The 15,639-nt window shown below is 43.3% G+C and overlaps 1 non-coding gene across 1 annotated transcript; it reads right to left on the bottom strand.

Moving 5' to 3' along the window:
- Positions 1-644: 644 nt before the first annotated feature.
- TRNAK-CUU lies at positions 645-717 on the bottom strand. Its single transcript has one exon. It is a non-coding gene; the product is annotated as a tRNA-Lys (tRNA).
- Between the last annotated feature and the right edge of the window lie 14,922 nt (positions 718-15,639).

Raw genomic sequence — 15,639 nt, 5'->3', positions numbered from 1 at the left:
CTTCACTAACATTTTTGTAGGTTTCCTAATGAATTACTGAAACAGAAAAAGTAAATACTAGGGATGTGCAGAGCAAAAGTTTATGTCCATATGTCAATATGTCCAAAGGGGGTCCCATTTGCGGTCAATATGGACATAAAAAAAATTAAATGAGTTGGGTATATGTCCATATGTGCAAAAAAAAAAATTTAAACCCCCTCACCCTCCTTAATCCCCCCCCCCAGACTTACCACAACTCCCTGGGGGGGGGCCTCCTGACCCCCCCAAGCTGGCCAAAAGTTCTTTTTGGGCCGAACGAGCCTTCCGGCGCGAACTCGCCGGGAATCACGTGACGCCGCGTCACTCGACGTGGCGCCGACGTCACATGCTTCTCGCCAAGGATTGCAGAAATGGCGTCCTCACTCCTCGCTCGATCACCAGGGAGTTGTGGTAAGTCTGGGGGGGGGGGATTAAGGAGGGTGAGGGGGTTTAAATTTTTATTTTGGCTCAACAATCGCGATTTCCAACATATCCAACATAGCTATGTTGGATATGTGGGAAATCCGATCGTTTATGTCACATCACTTTTTTAAGTTAAAAACAAAATATGCGTAGCGTTTTTCATATGCGGTCAATACAAATGCACACCCCTAGTAAATACCCCTCACCCAACATGGGGCTTGAACCCATGACCCTGAGATTAAGAGTCTCATGCTCTACCAACTGAGCTAGTCAGGCTTGGACAAAAACTTTTTTTATCAGAATATTGTTTTTATTGGCAGTAACAAGCAGCATGTCACTAAGCTGTTACAAAACAACCCGAATAGTATCAACAGCAAACAGTGAACACATTGAATTTGTCAAACAATACTTTCATGAGGTCGACCTCTGCTCGATACACCATTTTACATTATAACCATGTTTACACCCCCTATCCCAACCCTCCCTCCCCAACCCCCTCCTCACTCCCTATCATCCATACCACAATCATTCCACATACACACTATCATTTAAGAACCCCCTCCCCCCCCTATAGTGACCCAATCAGATGTGTACCCATTCGACCGTATGTCATCCTGCAAGTCGTTAGGCAAGGCCTTCATACAAGTATCCCAACAAGCACAATAAATCTTGTCTGGTTTCCGGAAACCCATCAGAAAGTCCATTCTTTCCAGTTGCGCCATGTCAGCAATTCGGCGAGCCCAGGCTAGGAAGGCTGGGTTGATGTCCGGTTCAAGCCAGTCCACCAGGATGGTACGACACGCCTGCATGAGTGCCGCCCTTTCAAATTTAACCTTAGAGTTTCTATCCAGCAAAGCATTGGGGAGAGAACTGCACAAAAGCACCATCCCTGTGAGGTTGATGGTAACCCCCATGCAAGTACTAAGTACATGTGCTACAGCTGCCCAGAAGACCCGAAGCGTTTGACAGTCATATAACCTATGGGCCAAAGTCCCAGGTTGCAATCTACATTTTATACATGTTGGAGTGGGGGTTAGTCGCATCTGCGATCGCCGAACATCATCACAGTACAGCCAGTGCAGGATTTTAAACTGAATTTCCCGTAGTCCGATGTCCGGGAGTGTTTTCCACAGTTGTGCAAACGCAGCAAGTATATGAGCGCCCGTAACAGGAAAATTGAGTGCTGCAGTCCAGCGACTGGCCAAATGAGACGCCCTGTCCACGTTGCGAAGTTTCTGTCCCAAGTTTTTCCAACCAGTGATGGTGTTAGCAAGGTAAGCTGTATCAAAGAATGCGTTGGCAAACTTAAGCTCCTCTGCAATGTCCGCTGTAGTCCATGCACATGAACGAAGATAGTGTCGTGCTTGTAGAAAAGCATAAAACTGCTTGGCTGGAATATGGTAAGTACTTTGTAAAGTAGCAAAGTCCAACAAGTGACCTGTCTTATCATCCAACATATGGTAAATAAACAATATGCCTTTAGTTGCCCAAGACTGAAATATTGCCCCATTATCCTGCCCCGGCAAGAACTCCACATTGCGTACCAAGGGAAGTAATAATGATCGTACCCCAGGTCTATTGTTCAGCCGCCGCCACCATCTCCAAGCCTGAATACAGGGAGAGAGCAGGACGGTAGGATATGGGGAGGCGCTACGCACCGTAGCTCGGGACTGAGTAATGCTCACCGGTGAGTTAGGCGCTGACATACGCTCTAGCATACCAGCCGCACATAAATGGTATGTGCCCGTGAGCCATTCCCCCATAAACCTCAACTGGCATGCCACATTATATAAACGGAAGTCAGGCATGTTCAGCCCTCCCCGATCTCCGGGCAACTCCAGGGCTGCATAATGGAGCCTCGCCCGTTTCCCTTGCCATAAGAACTTCTGTATGCTAGAACGCAAGCGCCTGATATCCACCCCTTTCGACCAACAAGGTATCATGTGTAACAAGTAAAGAAGTTTGGGCACCAATACCATTTTAACCAGGGCACAGCGGCCAAGAAAGGACAACGGGAGGGAGGTCCATGTGGCTAAATGGGCGCGCAATTTTTCAATACAAGTAGTAATGTTTAAAGCATATAATTTCTTGAGATCTCTTGGGACCCAAACTCCCAAATATTTAAGTCGCGATGGGGCCCAATGAAAAGGAAAGGGTACCCAGATGCTCACTGAGAGCTAGGGCCTCTGATTTTGCATAATTAATACGTAGGCCTGCCACTGGAGTGAACTGGTTAAACAACTTAACAATTACCGGTACACTAGTGCGCGGCCGACCCACAAAAAGTAGAATGTCGTCGGCAAATAATGCTATTTTCATTGGGTGGCCACTCACACTAATTCCATGAAATGCCTTGTCCCCCCTCAGGCGGCTGGCTAGAGGCTCCATCGCCAAGACAAACAGTAAGGGGGACAAGGGGCAGCCCTGTCGGACCCCGCAGCGTATGGAAAATATTTTTGTGGGCCACCCATTCAGCAAAATGGTAGCACTAGGGTTCTGATACAAGGCTGATAACCATCCCAGATAAGAGCCCAAAAAGCCATACTTAGTCAGTATCCAAAACAGATACTCCCATGATATAGAGTCGAAGGCTTGTTGTGACTGGTAACTAAGGGCTGCAATGAGACGGCGGATATTTCTCACTCCTTGGCGGCCCCTCACAAATCCAGTTTGATCTTCGTTTATCAGGGCTGGGAGTAACCCTTGTAACCTAGCAGCCAGGACCGAGGAAAGAATCTTAATATCCACATTAATCAGTGATATGGGCCTGTAGGAGCCCACCTCCAAGGGGTCTTTCCCAGGTTTAGGGAGCACCACGATAACCGACCGGTTCGCGGCATCCGATAAAGATGGACCTGCTAACAGACTATTGTAATAACCTTGTAACGGGGCTAGGATAGGGTACCCCAGAATTTTGTAAAACTCCGACCCGAACCCGTCTTGCCCCGCTGTTTTGCCCAATTTGAGGCCCTGGATTACTGAGAACATTTCTTGAGCAGTAATGGGGCAATTCAAGACCGAGAGATCCTCCGGCTGTACTCTGGGCCAGGACTGCCCATGAAAAAAGGCCTCCGCCTGCTCCATAGGCATAGGTTTAGCCCCATATAACTGCGTATAATACTCTAAGAACCTGGCCGCAACCGCCTCAGGACTCATGCAATGGGCCCCCTGGCCATCACGGATCCCTGATATAGACACTTTTTCCCCCTTTGGTCGTACCAAGTGGGACAGAAGCCTGCTAGGCCTGTTACCAAATTTATATAATTGATAACGGTAATACCTAAGGGATTTGGAGGCGCGTATATGCAAAAGATGGTTAAGGGCCGTGCGGGTCAAGCCCAAAGAAGCCTTATCCTCAGGCTTCAGAGTGCCCTTGTGCAGTAGCTGAGCCGCCTTTAAATGTTCAGTAAGCCGGAGGATCTCCGCATTGCGTTGCCTATTCTGTTTAGCCACATAGGCAATTATGGCCCCCCTCATCACTGCTTTCCCCGCTTCCCACACCGTCTCGGGCCCAACATCAGGTGTTTAATTATGTGCCACATACTCCGCCCAGCTGTTCTGTAAGTATTTTTTAAAGGTATCATCATGATATAAGTCTGGTCGCATGCGCCAGGAGTACGGCAAGTGTGAGCTGCGCCCCATCTCAAAGTAATGGTAATTGGAGCATGATCCGTCAATACAATCGGTTCAATGGTAGCTTTCTCTAACTGGGGGAAACAGCGCCCGGAGAGCAACAGGTAGTCTAATCTTGAGTATGTTTTATGCGGGTGGGAATAGAAAGTAAAATCTTTATCTTGGGGATGGAGCACCCGCCACGCATCTAAGAGCTGCAATTCCTGACTTAAGAGGTTAACTCCTTTCCCCGCATCAGCTGTGGAAGACAGCTTTGGAGGTCTAATATCTACACTCTTGTTCGCCACTACATTAAAATCCCCCCCCCCCCCCCCACTATCAGACTATGATCAGAGTACTCCATGAGCAAGCGTATGAGCGTGGCAAAGTACCCCGGTGCATACACATTAGGGGTGTATATGTTGCAAAAAAACAATTTCTGCTGGTAGAGCGTTCCCGCCACCAGAATGTATCGCCCTTCCTGAGCTTGACTTAAACGTGTGAGGTGAAACGGCAGATTCTTATGTACTAGAATAGCCACTCCTCTCCTATGCCTACTATAAGAAGAGTAATTACATTGGCCTATCCAGTCACACTTCAATTTAGCATGCTCATGCTCCTCATCTCCCAGATGAGTTTCCTGGATAAACGCTACTTGTGTCTTCATGCGCTTAAACATCGCATACAGTTTAGTACGTTTTATTGGGGAGTGGATTCCGTCTACGTTCAAGGAGACTAATTTAACCTGTGCCATTAAAAGGCCAAAAATACATAATGAAGGCTCGGGGCCCCCTAGGGCACCGAGATACATGTCTCAATAAGTCCCCATAGCCTCCCAGCCTAGGCCACGAGGATTGAACCAGTGTTTATCGCGAAACCAAACCCTGCAGGACACACCGAACACCTTGGGCCAATCATTAACCCTCGGAAAATCCCCTTCCCCACTAACACATTCACACACATTCATACTACCAGAGTCACCCTCAAACTTATGAATTCCCTCTACGGCTCCCAGGAGCCGGGGTCCCAACCTCTGCAACCGACCTCTGGGGCCCCAACTCCCAGCCCCACTCTCCCCCCCCCTCCTCCCAGCCGACAACCATGGCCCCCACCCGCTCATTTAACCAATTCTGAGTAATGATACCATAATAGTTATGAAATCGCTGTGAGTCTTAGTGTGATAGCCGGGATAATTGCTGTACGGGGTAGGTAATCCAATGGTGTGCACACGCCCAAGCGTCCCAGCAAGCAGGTTCAGGGAAGTGAGCTTGCATAAGAAAGTTGCCTGTCCTGAGGTAGATGACTGTAATTTTCTTAGCTATCAGCCAATACTCCAGACCAAGAAATTCCCGCAAATCACCAATAATCTAGCACAGTAGGTAGCGGGCTGTGTCAGTCCGCAGGTGGCAGGGAAGCGAGGAATCCATCAGCCTCCGCTTTGGTGGTAAAGATTTGCGTTTGATTGTTGTAATGCACTCTCAACTTTGCCGGATACAATAGGGCGAATCTAATGCCACGTTGGTGCAGCACCATGCATGCCGGAGCTAGAAGCTTCCTTTGCGCCGCTGTGCCAGCTGAAAAATCGTTAAACAACAACAGCCTGTTTCCAGAGTGTTCCAGCTTCTCCTGCTGCCGGTAGGCCCTCAGCAGCTGTGTTTTATGATTCCAGTTAAGGATCCGGGCCATGACCGGCCATGGTCTGCCTTGCTCCTCACGCATCGGGCCTACCCGGTGCACTCTTTCACACTGAAGGCTGCCCTCCGCCAGTTCCAAACCCATTTGCTTGGGGAGCCAGTTTTCCACCAAAGACCTTAGCTCATCCTCCCGAACAGCTTCAGGTAGCCCAAGAATTTTTAAATTGTTTTGCCTGCCGCGATCTTCCTGCTCCTCCATCTTAGCCAGCAACTCCCGTTGTCTGCCCTGCAACTCTGCCACGTGGCGTTCCGAAGTAGCTAGTCTGTCTCCTAAATCAGAGAGGGTGTTCTCCGCTGATATAATGAAGGTTTTGATTCAGAACTTTGGCTCATTTAGCCAGTCCGAGAATCCTCAGTGGGCTGCTTCAGACTGAAACTGCTGAGATACAGTGAACTTCTGACCACCTCAGACTCAAGAATGTGGAAGATCTGGGAAACCTGTAGGCTCTGCAAAGCCTATAATTAAAGGCCAGGAGGGCATCAATGGCAATATCTAAACCATAATACAGAAGCCATAATACAAGCTTGGTTCTCACAGATTCTTATCTCATTGAAAGAAGCAGGTGGACTGACAGAAGCCAGGTGAACTGGAGATTCCCGGAGGTCAAGACTAATTAAAGGCTTGGAACCAACTACAGAAAACAGACCAATCTATTTACAAAACACAGAAGATCACAAGAAAACAGAATACTTCAAAGTAATGCTAAGACAAAGGAACTTTAAGGGGAGGAATAATCTCAGGGTATGGAAAAGTTTTAGTTTATGACACTGTCAAATTGGTGAATGATCCTCTCACAAGCATTTTCTATGTATAGTTGAAAGTATAAAATAACAGCGTGTACTAGAGATTACAAGACACAGCGTTGCTATGCCCATCTTGAAGAATAGCTCCTGTTCTTCCAAAGATATGAAATATTAAAATTATATTTGTTCTAAAATTCTGAGTCATATCTTTGTTTGAAAAAGTGCTGACAAGCGTCTTATTAAAGTCTAATATTTAGACATTTTTGGCGACAGCATGATAGGGACATTAATAGCTGTTGCTATTCTTTGGCTGTGGTGTTCATTTTGGTGGACAGAATTATACACTATGTTCTCGGACATTTAATTTGGCTTTAAGTCCGAAGGAAGTGTTCCCAGGCTTAAGGGGTGTGGAGGAAGTTACCCGGAAGATATTTGAGCTCAGAGAAGAGGTTTCAAGAGATTTTCGTGCTTCCCTGGTGGTTTGCGCATGATGGATTCATTTTGTAAGTCTGTATATTAATTTTCATAAGTGTGAGTATAATTTTTTATTATATGTATATATATATTTTCTATTATTTGCTTGTCTGTGTGCACCTGTACAGTGTATAGTGATTGTGTGTTAAATCTTCTATCAAATATTACGTTTTAGGGTTTCTGTTAAAAAAAAAAAACAGAGGAGAGAAAGGGGGAGGATCAGAATCAATAAGGTGACTGGGATAGAAGTTATTAAAGCAGGTCCAGATAAGGAAATTTCGAAGTTTGTTTGTAGTATATTTTTATTAAGCTGTTTCAGGTTTCTTTGGTGTTTAGTAAGCTTTCAGTGTTCAGAGGGTTAGCCAGCAACAGTTGCTCTTTTGTCCTCAGACCGCATGGCTTAGAAGCTTGGCTCTGCAGCGGTTTCAAGTTACACCTGTAAGGGTATGGGAGTGATGCAGTGGTGATTTTTTACAGACTGCAGAACAGTAGCTTCAAAAGGAGGAAGAGGGAATTATGAAAAGTTTGAAGTTAAATAGGGTAAGTTTGAAAGTTATAATTAGTATGATAAGGAGTTTTTAGTTAGTGGATTGTTTTCAAAAGTTTGGTTGTTTGCTTTCTTGTACAGGAAGGTGCTAACGGCTTTAATCTTTTAAAGCAGGCTACATGTGGTTAATCTTTTCTTTTCCTCCTCTGATTAGCTTTAACAAGGAAGCCTATTTTCTTTGTCGGTGTGAATCTATTTATATAAGTTAAGATTTTGTGTAAAATGTTTCCTTGCTAAATAGATTAGTGATTACAGTTAAAACTAAAATGGATATTTGTTTTACTGGAGCAGTAGGAATTCTTTGTGTAGAGCAGAGAGAATGCGTGTATTGTAGTTTTCAGCTGTCTGTTGCTCCATGTGATTAGAGATATAAAGATGCATCAAGTTTATTTCAGTCCATGAGATTTATTTCTAGAAGTTCATACCTGAGTTTGCTTTGGAGTTAACGCGTGATTGCTGTTAGGTTATCATTAAACAGAGAAAGGAATCTTTCAGTTCTATGCTGTTTTTCTTCTCCCCCTCCCCCTCAAAATAGTACAGGGCTGAGTGATTATTAGTGGTCAGCTTTAAAGAAATTTGGGTTGATTGAAAGTAGGCGGAAGTGAATTTGATGCCATTAGCAGGGACATAGTAATGTTAAAGAGGGAAGAGATTTATTTTTTATGCTGATGCAGGTATGTAAAGTACTTTGTCAGTAAGTTAACTATGCGTTACAGTGTCAGAGTGAATATGCAGAAGGCTGTGTGGTGGGACATTTACAATATTTTGTTCAAAGTAGAGAAAGAATGTGAGTCAGTTGCAGTTCAAAGGAGACTTGCACTGGGGGTGGATACAGTAAATCGTTTTCATGGTTTTGGTAAGTTTGGAGATGGGTGAGGATCTAGAAGAAAGGGAATGAATTAGGTTGTTTATTTTGATGGGAGTTCAGGTATTGAACGTTTGTATTGTGGAATGTTTAGACGATATTTAAAGGAGAAAGATTGTGAGACGGTGAATAGCAGAAAGTCAAGCAGCAATGCCTATTATCTATTTATGTGCCAGCAAGAAAAACTTCCTCATAAATATATATATATATAGTTTTAGATTTTGGTTAATGCATATTAGTATGTGCCCTCCTTTTATTTTGCAGACTTCCAGACTCCTAGTTGATATGTCTGTGCTTTTGGAAATGATCCGTATTTTTATTTAGGGTATTTACAGGATTTGGTAGTATGAACTCTATGGAGCATGTGAGTATAGGATGGAAATAAAATGAATTCTAATTAAGTACAAAGTTGTCTGTTTCAAGTTTCTCTTTTAGAAAGTGAGTTAGGAGTTCATAGTATAGAAAAAAAAAAAAAGGGTTTTAGATCTGTAAATGGAAGTAGCTCTTATCACAGGGGACAGCGCCTCCTAGATAGGGACCATAATAGAAAGGAAAGTAGCTTTATGACTGCTTTTTGCTGAATTAAGATATAACAGAATGCTGAAGTTTAAGGAACCTGTAATGTCATTTTTAAATTTAATTTTAATCATTATACTAACTGTCATATGCTAGATTTCTTTCCAGGGTACCAAGGCACAAAGTACATCTGTCTCTAGGGATGTGAATCGTTTTTTGACGATTTAAAATATCGTCCGATATATTTTAAATCGTCAAAAATCGTTAGGGCCACGATACAATACCAATTCCCCCGATTTATCGTTAAAAAATCGTAAATCGGGGGAAGGGGGAGGGCAGGAAAACTGGCACACTAAAACCCCCTAAAACCCACCCCCGACCCTTTAAATTAAATCCCCCACCCTCCCGAACCCCCCCCCCCCAAATGCTTTAAATTACCTGGGGATCCAGCAGTGGTCCAGAACGGCGGCGGTCCGGAACGGCCCCCTCAATTGAATCCTTTTGTCTTCAGCCGGCGCCATTTTGCAAAATGGCCGCCGCAAAATGGCGGCGGCCATAGACAAAAACGATTCGACGCAGGAGGTTGTTCCGGACCCCCGCTGGACTTTTGGCAAGTCTTGTGGGGGTCAGGAGGCCCCCCCAAGCTGGCCAAAAGTTTCTGGGAGTCCAGCGGGGTTCAGGAAGCGATTTCTTGCCGCGAATCGTTTTCCGTACGGAAAATGGCGCCGGCAAGAGATCGACTGCAGGAGGTCGTTCAGCGGTGGTCCGGAACCCCCGCTGAACGACCTCCTGCAGTCGATCTCCTGCCGGCGCCATTTTCCGTACGGAAAACAATTCGCGGCAAGAAATCGCTTCCTGAACCCCGCTGGACTCCCAGAAACCTTTGGCCAGCTTGGGGGGGCCTCCTGACCCCCACAAGACTTGCCAAAAGTCCAGCGGGGGTCCAGAACGAACTCCTGCGTCGAATCGTTTTTGTCTATGGCTGCCGCCATTTTGCGGCAGCCATTTTGCAAAATGGCGCCGGCTGAAGACAAAAGGATTCAATTGAGGGGGCCGTTCCGGACCGCCGCCGTTCTGGACCACCGCTGGATCCCCAGGTAATTTAAAGCATTTGGGGGGGGGGGGGGTTCGGGAGGGTGGGGGATTTAATTTAAAGGGTCGGGGGTGGGTTTTAGGGGGTTGGCTCACGATTTTAATGATTTTTCACGATATTTTTAAAACCCAAACGGCAACAATACGATTCTCTCCCCCTCCCAGCCGAAATCGATCGTTAAGACGATCGAGGACACGATTCACATCTCTATCTGTCTCTGTCCCACGGGAGATGATGGTTACAGTTTTTTCCAGTTTGATTCCTTTTCATTTTTTTAATAGATCTATTTTAATTTTAATCCTGATTTTTTGTTTTCTTTTGTGGATCGATCCAATTCTTTTATATTTTTAAAGTACTTTTTAATTTTTGAGCTCAAAAGTTTGTCAATTATCTGTTATGTGTTAAATGTGTGATACTGGAAATGAAGAACGAATGAATGCATGCATTATGTATTCAGTTTTGTGAAATATATGTTTTAATGTAATGTCTGAGTATTTATGTTTGTGGTTCGGACCATTGCATGAGGTTTTGAAATAATGTGGAAATATTATGCAAATTAGATACTGGGAGTCCATGAAATATGGAATTTCCTTATTGATTAATTTGATCATTTGATTTCTTCTGCTTTCATTTAGGCTTTAATTCGTTCCATATGTATCCCACATAGTAAGGAGCTAAGAGATTCTGCTCTGCGATCAGCACTGAATCCTACTAAAAGAACTATATACGCACTGACTGCAGAAATTGTCCTTGGCCACAGAAGTTATTACATACTATATGGACTGAAATGCTTACAATTTATACCTGATCTTTGCTTTTCTCTTCGTTCTATGGGAGTGACTTTATACAGAATCTAGGTTCTTTCATTCTCTGCCAGTACTTAGGTGTTCAAGTTAATGATATCATCTGAAGTGATGCTATTTTTATGATTTTGTATGTTCCAAGTTTGGTAGAATTTTCCAGTCTTAGAATTTCTAATACTTATATGTATTTCTAGGCTGAATCAGCTAAATGAATATGTACTAGGTTTATCTTTATCTTTATCTATGGAAGCTGCTTTGATCACATAGAGGGTGATGTGTCTCAGTGTGATTCAAATATGATAATTCAGGGTTGAAGAGGGATATCTATATATATTTCTCTTCCACACCAGCATATGTTATAAGCTATTCCTATTCATTTGTTTTGCAGCTTGCACTTATGGTAATCACTTTGCTGATCTTTAATATTTCAATATCCTTTTATTCTAATTTCTTCTCTGAACCCTTTTTGAATATCTTTTTCCTATAACACTATTAGATTTTACCTAAAGACTGTATACTCCCTCTCACAAATATTTCTTAAGAGTGTAGCCTTTGATATTTATTATGAGATTGTTCTCCTTGAAACAAATACACACCTTATACATGAGGAGCACTGTCATAGGGATCTACAACTATTCTACACTATATCTTTTGGCATACTAATTGCTTATTGTTCTTTTCTTGTTATCTTGGCCCTAGCACTATAAACACGACCTGTGAGTTAAAATATTCTGTTTATCCTGCTAGTTTGTCTTTTTCTTTGTCCACTATAATGGACTACTTTTTACATTAATTTTTCTGTCCCCTCTCAGACTAATTTCTTTTTCTGCCAGTTGTTTAGTTTTTCAGTGTTCTATTTCTCTTCTATCATATATTCGTACTAGTTCTTCCCTATTACACGTACCTACTTCTATCCCTGGTTCTTAGTATGAAACAGTTCTCCTTGCAGAGACTCACCCATTATGATCAGGGCAACAAGAATGCATATATACTTTCTTCTTTAATGATTCTTTTAGTTCTTGCTTTATGCTAGGTATACTAGTATGTGATTTGTAACATACAGCCTATTTTCTAGTAGGAACAAATCATTCTCTTTATATTATTAGTTTAAGTATGCTATTTCCTCCTTAGGCAATGAAATTTCTAGTTTACGACTAAAATTATGATATTATTACATTTGTAGTTTAACCATAGAACTGGATAATTTCCATTGTAATTCAGTTTTAATGTTATTGTTTGATTAGCTAGTGAATGCTTGTATGAGTATCGTTTACATTAATTAGGAATCTAGAGGGACACACAATTATGCACTACACCTGATAAATACCAAGGTTAGTGGTTAGGACACACTTTTAAGTTCCTATGTTATGGCCCATTATCGAGGACCGGTTGGTGTGCCACCTTACCATTGAAGGTGACACAAAAGGGAAATGATATAATGAAGGTTTTGATTCAGAACTTTGGCTCATTTAGCCAGTCCCAGAATCCTCAGCGGGCTGCTTCAGACTGAAACTGTTGAGATACAGTGAACTTCTGACCACCTCAGACTCAAGAATGTGGAAGATCTGGGAAACCTGTAGGCTCTGCAAAGCCTATAATTAAAGGCCAGGAGGGCATCAATGGCAATATCTAAACCATAATACAGAAACCATAATACAAGCTTGGTTCTCACAGATTTCTATCTCATTGAAAGAAGCAGGTGGACTGACAGAAGCCAGGTGAACTGGAGATTCCTGGAGGTCAAGACTAATTAAAGGCTTGGAACCAACTACAGAAAACAGACCAATCTATTTACAAAACACAGAAGATCACAAGAAAACAGAATACTTCAAAGTAATGCTAAGACAAAGGAACTTTAAGGGGAGGAATAATCTCAGGGTATAGAAAAGTTTTAGTTTATGACACTGTCAAATTGGTGAATGATCCTCTCACAAGCATTTTCTATGTATAGTTGAAAGTATAAAATAACAGCGTGTACTAGAGATTACAAGACACAGCGTTGCTATGCCCATCTTGAAGGATAGCTCCTGTTCTTCCAAAGATATGAAATATTAAAATTATATTTGTTCTAAAATTCTGAGTCATATCTTTGTTTGAAAAAGTGATGACAAGCGTCTTATTAAAGTCTAATATTTAGACACCGCCACATCAAGCCGTTTTGAATGCCCTTCCATGGCCGTTTTTATATCCTCTATAGTAGTTTGTAGTTTAATCAGACGGCTATCAAGTGCCTCCGTGACACTTTGTGATATTTTTTTTAGGGCTTCCTCCGAGATTGCAGCCATAACAGGCTCGGCAGGTCCTACTACCTCCGCCATCTTGACGCCTCGTGCTCTGTGCAGGCGGCGCTCCGTTCTGCTCCGAATGCCGGTCCGGTGCATCCCACGCCCGTCGGGCTCAGCGATATTAGCTGCGGCACTACCCACGATCGTTGGGAGGGATTTAGGGGCAGAAAACAAGCGGCAAATATATAGTAAATTACTTTAGTTTGAGAGCGGGGCCGCGGAGCTCTATCTCCATGCTTCCGTCTCGGGCTACGTCATCGCCGGAAGTCCGGAGAAAAACCTTTTTTCAGCAGAAATTGGTTCTCATAATCTTTGCCTAAGTCACATTTCAAACAGCTGTAGGGATTCAAACAACTCAATATTTGCACCCATGTCGTAAGACACCGATTGAATAGGAATTGCAGATTCAGCTCACCTTAATCTAAACATGATATTTTTGTGATTTCTGTGGGTTTGGGTTTCACCTCTTCTCTCATGTGTATAAAAGGCATATTTCACTTTTGTAAAATTATTCTTTCAATGAAGACACTGTATTAGGATGCCTGTCTAAATCTTTTTTTCTGAGCATCAAGTGGCAATGGCATTTATGGCCACGAGGTTTCAAGCTGTTATTATATTTATTTCCAGTATTTTAATGAGCACAATCTAATCAGCAAGTAGATAATAATATGGGCCATATACATTTGTACTGCAGGTTTGTTCTGCTAGAGAAAATTGACTGTGAAAATATTGACAGGATATTTACACAAGAAGGATTACAATTTTTGATACATTCTAGAACGTGCTTCCAGTTGTGTGAATTATTTGGACATTTCACATGGTTTAATTGTCATAAGAATAAAACATTATTTTACGCTGTGCACTCACAGTTGACACTAACATTAGATTTTGTACCTGCCAATTAGATCAATGGTAATTGTTATATGTTATTTCTGACATATTTTCATGGACACCTCTCATTATAATAGTCATGCTGGTTATTATTGGGTGAAATGCTTCACAAAGCATGATCAGAAAGTTCACCTGAGAAGAATTACATTCTTTCTGAGAATTAAAGAAAATACTTCCTTCTCATTTGAACTATTTGACTAAATTCAATTTCAGGTGACTATATAACAAAAGTAACCCCCTATGAAACATCGTTATCATGTATCATCCCCTTCAAATAGCTACCGTTAAAAACTCCATAGAGAGGGGGTCTCTATTCACTAGGGATGTGCATTCGGATTGACCGCATATGGAAAACGCAACTCAATATTTTTTTTTAACTTAAAAAAAAGATGAGGCGTATACGAGCAGATTTCCGACATAAATGAACATAGATATGTCGGATACGGCGAATCGCCATGTGCGCGCTTTCTCGCCGCCATTACCTGCGACTCGAGCTCGGAGCCCCGGATTACCTGAAAATGGCGGAGCCCCTGCGGTAACCATGCCAACCTGTCTGACCCTGTCCTGTGAGTCTCAGTGACTCACAGGAAAGGGTGGGACAGGTCGGCATGGATACCGGAACGCAGCGAATCTGCGTTCACCTTTTCAGAGAAGCACTGAATGCAGCGAATCGCGCTGTCATTCCGTGCTTCTCTGAGGATTTCCTGATGAGCCAGCAGCACTATAAAAGCAGCAGCAGCACGAGGACTGACGGACATTGTCAGCGATTCAGTGGGGAGGTGGGATCGGGATCGGGATCATGCAGGGTGGGCTTAGGCAGGCTGAGGCAGAGAAGATAGCAGAACCCGATTTGATAGACAACACAGAACAGAACCAGATTTGATAGACAACACAGAACAGATTCTTTGTTAGGGAAAAAAAAAAAAGAACATTCTTATTGAGTGAGTCTGTACATTTTATCCTGGGCAGTGCCAGGCAGGGCTGGCAGTACTCTGCCTCATATTTGCTATTTTTAAACAGACTTAAAAGCATTCTCCTTGAGTGGTTCAGTGCTGGCTGGGCAGCAGTTCCAGGGCTGGGAGTACTCTGCCTCATATCTACTTTAGTTCTATGTGCACTGCAGTGCACACAGACAGACACATTCCGTGCATTGCCAGGCAGACAGTGAGGCAGTGGGCATTGTAAACAGAGTGAACATTGCCCTTCAGCGAGTCTGTTACATTTGCTATTTTTAAACAGACTTAAAAGCATTCTCCTTGAGTGGTTCAGTGCTGGGTGGGCACTGGGCAGCAGTTCCAGGGCTGGGAATACCCTGCCTCATATCTACTTTAGTTCTATGTGCACTGCAGTGCACACAGACAGACACATTCCGTGCATTGCCAGGCAGACAGTGAGGCAGTGGGCATTGTAAACAGAGTGAACATTGCCCTTCAGCGAGTCTGTTACATTTGCTATTTTTAAACAGACTTAAAAGCATTCTCCTTGAGTGGTTCAGTGCTGGGTGGGCACTGGGCAGCAGTTCCAGGGCTGGGAGTACCCTACCTCATATCTACTTTAGTTCTATGTGCACTGCAGTGCACACAGACAGACACATTCCGTGCATTGCCAGGCAGGCAGTGAGGCAGTGGGCATTGTAAACAGAGTGAACATTGCCCTTCAGCGAGTCTGTTACAT

This window comes from Rhinatrema bivittatum, chromosome 19 (genome assembly GCF_901001135.1).
Source record: "Rhinatrema bivittatum chromosome 19, aRhiBiv1.1, whole genome shotgun sequence".
Classification (NCBI taxonomy): Eukaryota; Metazoa; Chordata; class Amphibia; order Gymnophiona; family Rhinatrematidae; genus Rhinatrema; species Rhinatrema bivittatum.
The sequence above is the reverse complement of the archived record's forward strand: the minus strand, read 5'-3'. Positions and strand labels throughout refer to the sequence as shown.